The following is an 8,320-nucleotide window of genomic DNA, read 5'->3' as shown; positions in this document are numbered from 1 at the left end:
CCGCCGCCATGGATACCATGGACCAGAGGGGAAACCCTTCTCCCATCTAGGAAGGAGGTCAAGGAAGAATAAGAAGGACGGGGGCTCTCTCCCCCTCTCTCCCAGCGGCACTGGAACGCCGCCTGGGACATCATCGTGTGACCGCGATCTACACCAACACCTCCGTCATCTTCACCAACATCTCCATCATCTTCCGCCATCTATATTCAGCGGTTCACTCTCCCGCAACCCGTTGTACCCTCTACTTGAACATGGTTCTTTATGCTACATATTATTATCCAATGATGTGTTTCTATCCTATGATGTCTGAGTAGATTATGGTTGTCCTATCGGTGATTGATGAATTGCTATGATTGGTTTAATTTGCTTGTGGTTATGTTGCTGTCCTTTGGTTCCCATCATACGATCGCGTGCGTGGTTCACACCATAGGGTTAGTTGTATGTTGACAGGACTATGTATTGGCAGGCTAGAGTGACAGAAGCTTCAAATCTAGCATAGAAATTGATGCATATGGGATTGAAGGGGGACCAATATATCTGTGACAGCCCGATGCCGATGTTCCAGAAGATTCCCCCTTCTTTCCGTGTTCGTCGTGTGTCTATTTTTTCTTTTGTCGCATCATCATCACATCATGCGCATCATCAACATTGCATCGGCATCCCCTTGCCGCCCGTTTTCAAAACTTGCATCCGTTATTAGTTGCCGGTTCTCCTCATTGTCCGTTCTGAGCCCGACCGCACTCGCACGCGCCCGCGGCACCGTCGAAACTCTGTTTTTAAAGTGCGTTTAAAACCTTCTCTGATCAGGTTGAGATCTGACGTGCGGTCTTATTTTTAATATAGCTAGGCCGCCTGTCCAATTTCGTCGCTGAAAAGGACGTGGATGTCGCCTAGAGGGGGGGGGGGTGAATAGGCGCTTTAAAATAGTTAAGGTTTAGGCTTGAACAAATGCGGAATAAAACTAATCGTTTAATATGTCAAGCACAAAACCTACAAACAACTAGGCTCACCTATGTGCACCAACAACTTATGCTAAGCAAGATAAACAACTAAGTGATAGCAAGATATATTACAATAAAGAATATGTCTATCACAAAGTAAAGTGTATAAGTAAAGGGTTCGGGTAAGAGATAACCGAGGCACGGGGAGACGATGATGTATCCCGAAGTTCACACCCTTGCGGATGCTAATCTCCGTTAGAGCGGTGTGGAGGCACAATGCTCCCCAAGATGCCACTAAGGCCACCATAATCTCCTCACGCCCTCGCACAATGCAAGATGCCGTGATTCCACTAAGGGACCCTTGAGGGCGGTCACCGAACCCGTACAAATGGCAACCCTTGGGGGCGGTCACCGAACCCGTACACGTGGCAACCCTTGGGGGCGGTTACCGGTACCCGTACAAATTTCTCAGGGCAATCTCCACAACCTAATTGGAGACCCCGACGCTTCCCGGAGCTTCACACCACACTGATTGAGCTCTGAGACACCACCAAGCTTTTAGGACGCCACAACATCCACGAAGAACAATATCAAGGGTACTAAGTACCAAAGGTAGTAAGTTTCTCAACTTATCACTTCCACGTATCACCGTGGAGAATTCAAACCGATGCAACTAATGCAATGGCAAGAACACACGAAGTGGTCAAGTCCCTCACACTCAAATCCCTCCACAACAACAAAAGCTATGGAGAAATATGAGAGGAAGAACAAGGAGCTCTAAAAGAACTCCAAGATCAAGATCCAAGGGGTTCCCCTCACATAGAGGAGAAAGTGATTGGTGGAGATGTGGATCTAGATCTCCTCTCTCTTTTCCCTCAAGAACAAGCAAGAATCATTGGAGGGATAGAGAGAAATCAAGCTCTAAGAATGTCAACAATGGAGATAGAACAAGAGCTCAACAGATGGATAAGACCAAGGGGGAAGAAGACCCCCTTTATATAGTGGGGGAAGGAATCAGACCGTTACCCCCACTTTCTGCCCGAGCTCCAGCGGTACTACCGCTGGCTGCAGCGGTACTACCGCTAGCACTCCAGCGGTACTACCGCTAGCACTCCAGCGGTACTACCGCCAGCTAGCGGTACTACCGCTGGCACTCCAGCGGTACTACCGTTGGGCCCCTGGTAGTGCAACGGCACTACCACCGCCAAGAAAGTCTTCGCAAAAAGGCCCGTCCACGAACAACCGCTAGGCAGGCGGTACTAAGCTCCTGGAGCGGTACTACCGCTGACCAGGGGCGGTACTACCGCTAGGGCCAGCGGTACTACCGCCAACTCCAGCGGTACTACCGTTAGGTCCAGCGGTACTACCGCTCGCCACTGAAACAGCCATAACTTTCACATACGAGCTCCGAATCGAGCAAACCCAAGCTTGTTGGATTCAGGACGACAAGGGCTATCCAAACAGCGACCATGCGGTTATGAATATGCCAAAGACCATGCGGTTATGAATATGAAAAAGATCTAGAGATGTGAGATCTCTATGAATGAAGAACCGGCAAAAACTCCAACATCGAAAACATCATAGTAGATGCATATGGACTCCGTTTTCGATGAACTCGAGCTTGTCACGAAGATGACCATAAGCTCTAAAACTCACAAAGAGAAACACCAAACAAGAACCAAGAAGTATGATGCAAGGATGCAAATGGTTTGAGCTCTCAACGAACAATACGATCAAGCTACTCACTTGAGAGCCCCCCTTGATAGAACAGCAATCTATCCTAACCAGAAAACCTATCAAGGGCAAACCTATACCTTGCACCTCGTCCTCTTGAGCTAGATGATGATGATCTTGGCTTCCTCATGATGGACCACCTTTCTTGATTGTGTTGGCTTGATGAAGACTAGTTGATTTCTCCCCCATACTCACTATGGGTGAGCCACTCTTCAGCATATCTTCACAAGTCCATTGCCACCACAATGGACGGCAAGCTTCAAGCATGCTATCTTCGTGCTGATCCACTTGAACTTGCACATCGCAATCTTGATGACGATCACAACTTGACGTCATACTCCATGGGTTGTATGAGATCTTCCCTTTGACGCAAGCCCATGGAAACACACCTAACCCCCACATAGAACTCTCACGAAGACCATGGGTTAGTACACAAACACGTAATGGACAATGCTTACCATACCATGGGATCACTTGATCCCTCTCGATACATCTTGTACGCTTTGTGTGTTGATCATCTTGATTTACTCTTTGTCTGAGATCTTGATCAACCATTGATGATGATCACAACTTGACGTCATACTCCATGGGTTGTATGAGGTCTTCCCTTTGACGCAAGCCCATGTAAACACACCTAACCCCCACATAGAACTCTCACGAAGACCATGGGTTAGTACACAAACACGTAATGGACAATGCTTACCATACCATGGGATCACTTGATCCCTCTCGGTACATCTTGTACGCTTTGTGTGTTGATCATCTTGATTTACTCTTTGTCTGAGATCTTGATCAACCATGTGTCTCTATGACCATTCTTTGGATAATACCTTGAATACCATCTTGGTCATCATATAAACTCCTTGAACCCAACACATGGACTTCAAGAAGTGCCTATGGACAAATCCTATAAATGTAACTTAAGGCAACCATTAGTCCATAGGAATTGTCATCAAGTACCAAAACCACATATGGAGATATATGCTCCAACAGTCGCGATCGGAGACCCTCTGGTACCCGAACGGTCGACCGTAGCGGCACCGTATTCGGTCTACTGTCGGACGTCTGCCGGTGATTTAAAAATTGTTGCCGCGCCGCCCGTTTTCCCTCTCATCTCCGCCTAGCCCCTCTGCATAGTGCGCCGACCCTACATGCAACCTAGTCCAAAAACCTCCCGGTACCCGAAACACATGGTCGGAACCGTTGGGTCCGGATCAACCCCGTTTTATCGCAAACAATCATCAGTTTGTCCATTGGATTCCCTAGACTATTCATTCTTGACCGTCCGATTTATATTCGAGGGTCCAGATAACTCTAGATCTAACCTACCTACTATATTTATAGATGTATCCATAGCCTAAACCTAATTTCTAGGGATCCTACACTAGCGCCGCCACCCACATTCCATCGTAGCTGCCACCCGACCAACCTCCTCCTTCCTCGGGATCTAATCCCGATCCAGATCCTCCCCAACCAGCGAGCTCTCCTGTGCGTGAGAAAACCCCCGTTCGTGCATCCACCCACCCAACCAGCATCCCGTAGCTGGTCGAACCCAATGCACCCTCATGCCTGTGGATGGGCTCGACCCGGAGCTCCAGCAGCCTCATGGCGATCCCGAGCTCCACATGGAGTTGGCCTCGATCTCGAGCAGCGAGTAGCAGGTGCAACCGTCGCCATCGTCTCCTGCCCCCGTACTCTCTCCATCTCTCTCCCGTTTTATTTCTCTCTCTCTCTGTTGCTCAACTCTCTCTTGTTTCTCTGGCAGGATGCATCGCCGGCCACCGGAGCTTCGTCATGGTCCCTTGGGCCTCATCACACCTCCAGGCACTGCCTCCGCGCCCTCTCCTATCCCTCCCGTGCCTCCCGTGTTCCTCCTTCTGCTCCCTCCCGCTCAACACTTCCTCTTCTTCTTGTTTGCAGGAACAGCCATGGAGCCGGTCGCCCGATCTCCACATGAGCGCCGCCCCAAGCCACCTCATCACCGGGAATGGAATCCCCAGTCCCGGATCTATTGATCCCCACCATTCCCGCGCTGCCGGACTTCATCCCAAGCCGATCCCACAGCTTGCTTCGTCCCCAACCACAGTAACAGAGATATCTCTGTTCCGTTTTCAGTTTGGTCAGAGTCGCGAGAAGGTTTGCTTCATATGGTGAGAACCTCATTTTTGTAACACTGTCTGTTCGTAGCCTAGTGGCTGCATATGCTGGCACACAACCGAGAGGTGCTGGTTCGAATCCCATGCACCCCACTTTTCTCTTCTTTTTCTTGCGCACCCAACTCTAGTTGGCCTGATCTGGCCCTCGGCCATGTCTTCTAAAGCCAAAGCCCCAATTATACAGAACCACCTACTAGCTCGACTGGTAGTCGAGCCAGATGCGACCTAAGGGGTCCGGTGTTCAAATCCGAGGTGCCCCTGTTTTCTGATTTCTTTTATCTTGTTATTGTGTTCAGGTTTGCTTGTTATGTATAGGTTCAAATGTGCTTTAGATTGCAATGTCTTAGTAGCCTAGCTAGTGTTAGCTTTCACCCAGTGAGGAGGTTCTGGGTTCAAACCCCCGCTAATCCCCATATTGTTTTGTACTGTTTTTTTTGTTTGTTGATGTTTGAACTAGGGTTTTTGCGAATTTCGGTAAGGCCAGTGAATTCAAAGAGCTTATAACTTTTTAACCGTACACTGGATCGGAGTGATTCAGATATGAAACTTGACTAGAATTTTGCCTAGAGTAATATTTTCCAACTCTCATGCATAATTAGAACTGTTTAGTGTGCTGTTAGCATTGATTTGCGTGTCGACATGTTGAAAACAGTTTAGGTTGTAACTATTTGTCCGTAGCTTCGTTGGAGATGTGCCATATATGTAAATGGACCAGAACGACGAGAAGAATCACGTGAACCACTTTGTTTTGCCGTTTAACAAACCTAAAATGTGATTAGGACAAATTTGGACAGATTTAGAATTTAATGCGTGAGGTCGTTTCGGAGATGCTATATGTCGTTTCCGGTCTCATTTAAAATGTCTAGCTAGGTAGATTAATTTGTGCTTCACCCCCTTTCCATGTTAACAACATTTTAAATATTGCCGTGTAAATTAACGGGAGTGAACTAAACAATTAAATGTGAAGTTTCGTCGATATGCAACCCGTTGCATATCGAGCTTCACTTAATGTGTAGTGTTTGATTGTTGTGATTGTCATGCCTTGCATTAGAGCATTTATGCATCATATGTGTTATGCATCATGTGGTGAAAATCGTGTGTTGATTTGTGTTTCCGGTTTCCTTCGCCTCGAAAGAGTTCCGCAAGCGTGTCAGAAGTGAGGATCCGTTCGACCATGTCGGTTCATCTGCTTCACGGAGTCACTCTTCTTTCAAGCGGGATCTCAGGCAAGATGATCATTTCCCCAGATACCATTACTATCATTGCCATGCTAGTTTATCGCTTCTACCGTTTATGTCTCGTTGCCTACCACCTGTTAAATATCAGCCTCTCAACAATGCCATGATTACCTTATACCTGTTCGACCTAGCAAACCACTGATTGGCTATGTTACCGCTTGCTTAATCCTGTTGATAGCGTTGCTAGTTGCAGGTGCAGTTGCTTCCATGTGAAAACATGGGTTCCTTGTTATATCACCATATTGAAATGCTATTTAATTTAATGCACCTATATACTTGGTAAAAGGTGGAAGGCTCGACCTTTCTAGCCTGGTGCTTTGTTCCACTTTTGCCCCTTAGTTTCCGGCTACCAGTGTTATGTTCCATATTTGAGCGCTCCTAACACGATCGGGGTTGTTTTGGGGACCCCCTTGATAATTTGTTTTAGTTTAAAGCTAGTCTGGCAAGGCCCAACTTTGGTACTACATTTGCCTAAACATCTAATAAAATTGCATAGGGACTTTTCGGACCCCGAGGATAATTTAATCAACCCCCGGGCCAGTGCTCCTCATGAGTGTTGGTCCAAAACAGAGCAGCTTATTAACGCTACCCGGGGCAACTCGGCATTTGGCGTGGTAACCATAGCTCATCCGTCGTGTCCTGAGAACGAGGTACGCGACTCCTATCGGGATCGTCGACACGTCGGGTGGTCTTGCTGGATTAGTTTTACCTTTGACGAGATATCTTGTGCATCGGGATTCCGGTGATGCTTTGGGTAATCTCAGAGTTGAGGTTTTCCACTAGGGAATCCGACGAGATCGCGAGCTTCGTGATTGAGGAGTTCTATGCGGCTTGTGGTAATTTGTGATGGACTAGTTGCAGCACCCCTGCAGGGTTAAATCTTTTCGGAAAGCCGTGCCCGCGGTTATGTGGCAACGTGGAAACTTTGTTTAACACTGGTTCTAGATAACTTGAAGTTAACTTAATTAAAATATGCCAACTGTGTGCGTAACCGTGACTGTCTCTTTCGTGAGTTCCTTCTCCGATCGAGGACACGGTGGGGTTATGTTTGACGTAGGTAGGTGTTCAGGATCATTGTTTTGATCACGAGTAGTTCACGTCCGTTATGCGCAGATCTTCCCCCTCTTATTTCTGGTACTCGTAAGTTAGCCACCAAATATATGCTTAGCCGCTGCTACAACCTCATCACTTAACCATACCTCACCCATTAAGCTTTGCTAGTCTTGATACCTTTGGAAATGAGATTGCTGAGTCCCCTGTGGCTCACAGATTACTACAACACCAGTTGCAGGTACAGGTAAAGGTCACTTGACGCGAGCGCGTTGATTGTTCATTTGGAGTTGCTTCTTCTTCTTCTTCATCATCGATCTAGGATGGGTTCCAGGCCGACAGCCTGGGATAGCAAGGATGGACGTCGTTCTTCTTTTGTCGTTTGTTTTCGTCCGTAGTCGGACCCTGCTCTTTCTCTTGATGATTATGTAATGTACTGTTGTGACTCTGATGTAGCTTGTGGCGAGTGTAAGCCAACTCTCTCTATATATATATCTCTTCTTTTCAGTACATGTACTTGTAACGATATCCATTCTTGCGACACGACGAGATGCGCTTCTATCCCTGACGAGGCCTTCGTGCCAAATTGAGGATAGGGACGCATCTTGGGCGTGACAAGTTGGTATCAGACTAGTACCGACCTAGGAGCCCCCTTGATTGATCGAACTTGGCCGAGTCGAGTCTAGTTAAAAACTATTTGAGTCTTAGTTATATATCGGAGAGTAGGATTCTTTTTTCTCCTCTTCTATGCTCTGGTGAGGAATCTTGACGTAATAATTTACTCTACTCCTCTTCTCACTCAAATTTTTTTTAGGATCACGCGGATATTCTTGGGATCTATATGATGCCAATGTGACGGAGTTCTGTCTTGGTGCCTCCTGCCTGACTTGATTTTCCTCCGGGGAGTTGAGCTCCAGGGGATTCTCGAGCACATTGTTATCATTCAGATTTCTTAGTATCTCAGAACGAAGGATGTTTGTAATTGCTTCAATACTAGTAGTGGCGAGATAACCCGATGTCCCCAGTACTGGTGCAGATTGTTCGGGAGTACTGCCATACTTTGTATCGTTGTGATCACGAGGGTCTGTTGTAGTTGAAGGTCCGAGATTCTGGTTGTGTGTTGACGGATGTGATACAAGTGACGGGTTAGTATAGGAGTTGTGTGATATTACTCCTTGTATCCGTGTACTAGATTGCATGA

Source organism: Hordeum vulgare, chromosome 1H (genome assembly GCF_904849725.1).
Source record: "Hordeum vulgare subsp. vulgare chromosome 1H, MorexV3_pseudomolecules_assembly, whole genome shotgun sequence".
Taxonomy (NCBI): domain Eukaryota; kingdom Viridiplantae; phylum Streptophyta; class Magnoliopsida; order Poales; family Poaceae; genus Hordeum; species Hordeum vulgare.
This window is presented reverse-complemented; position numbering follows the sequence as displayed.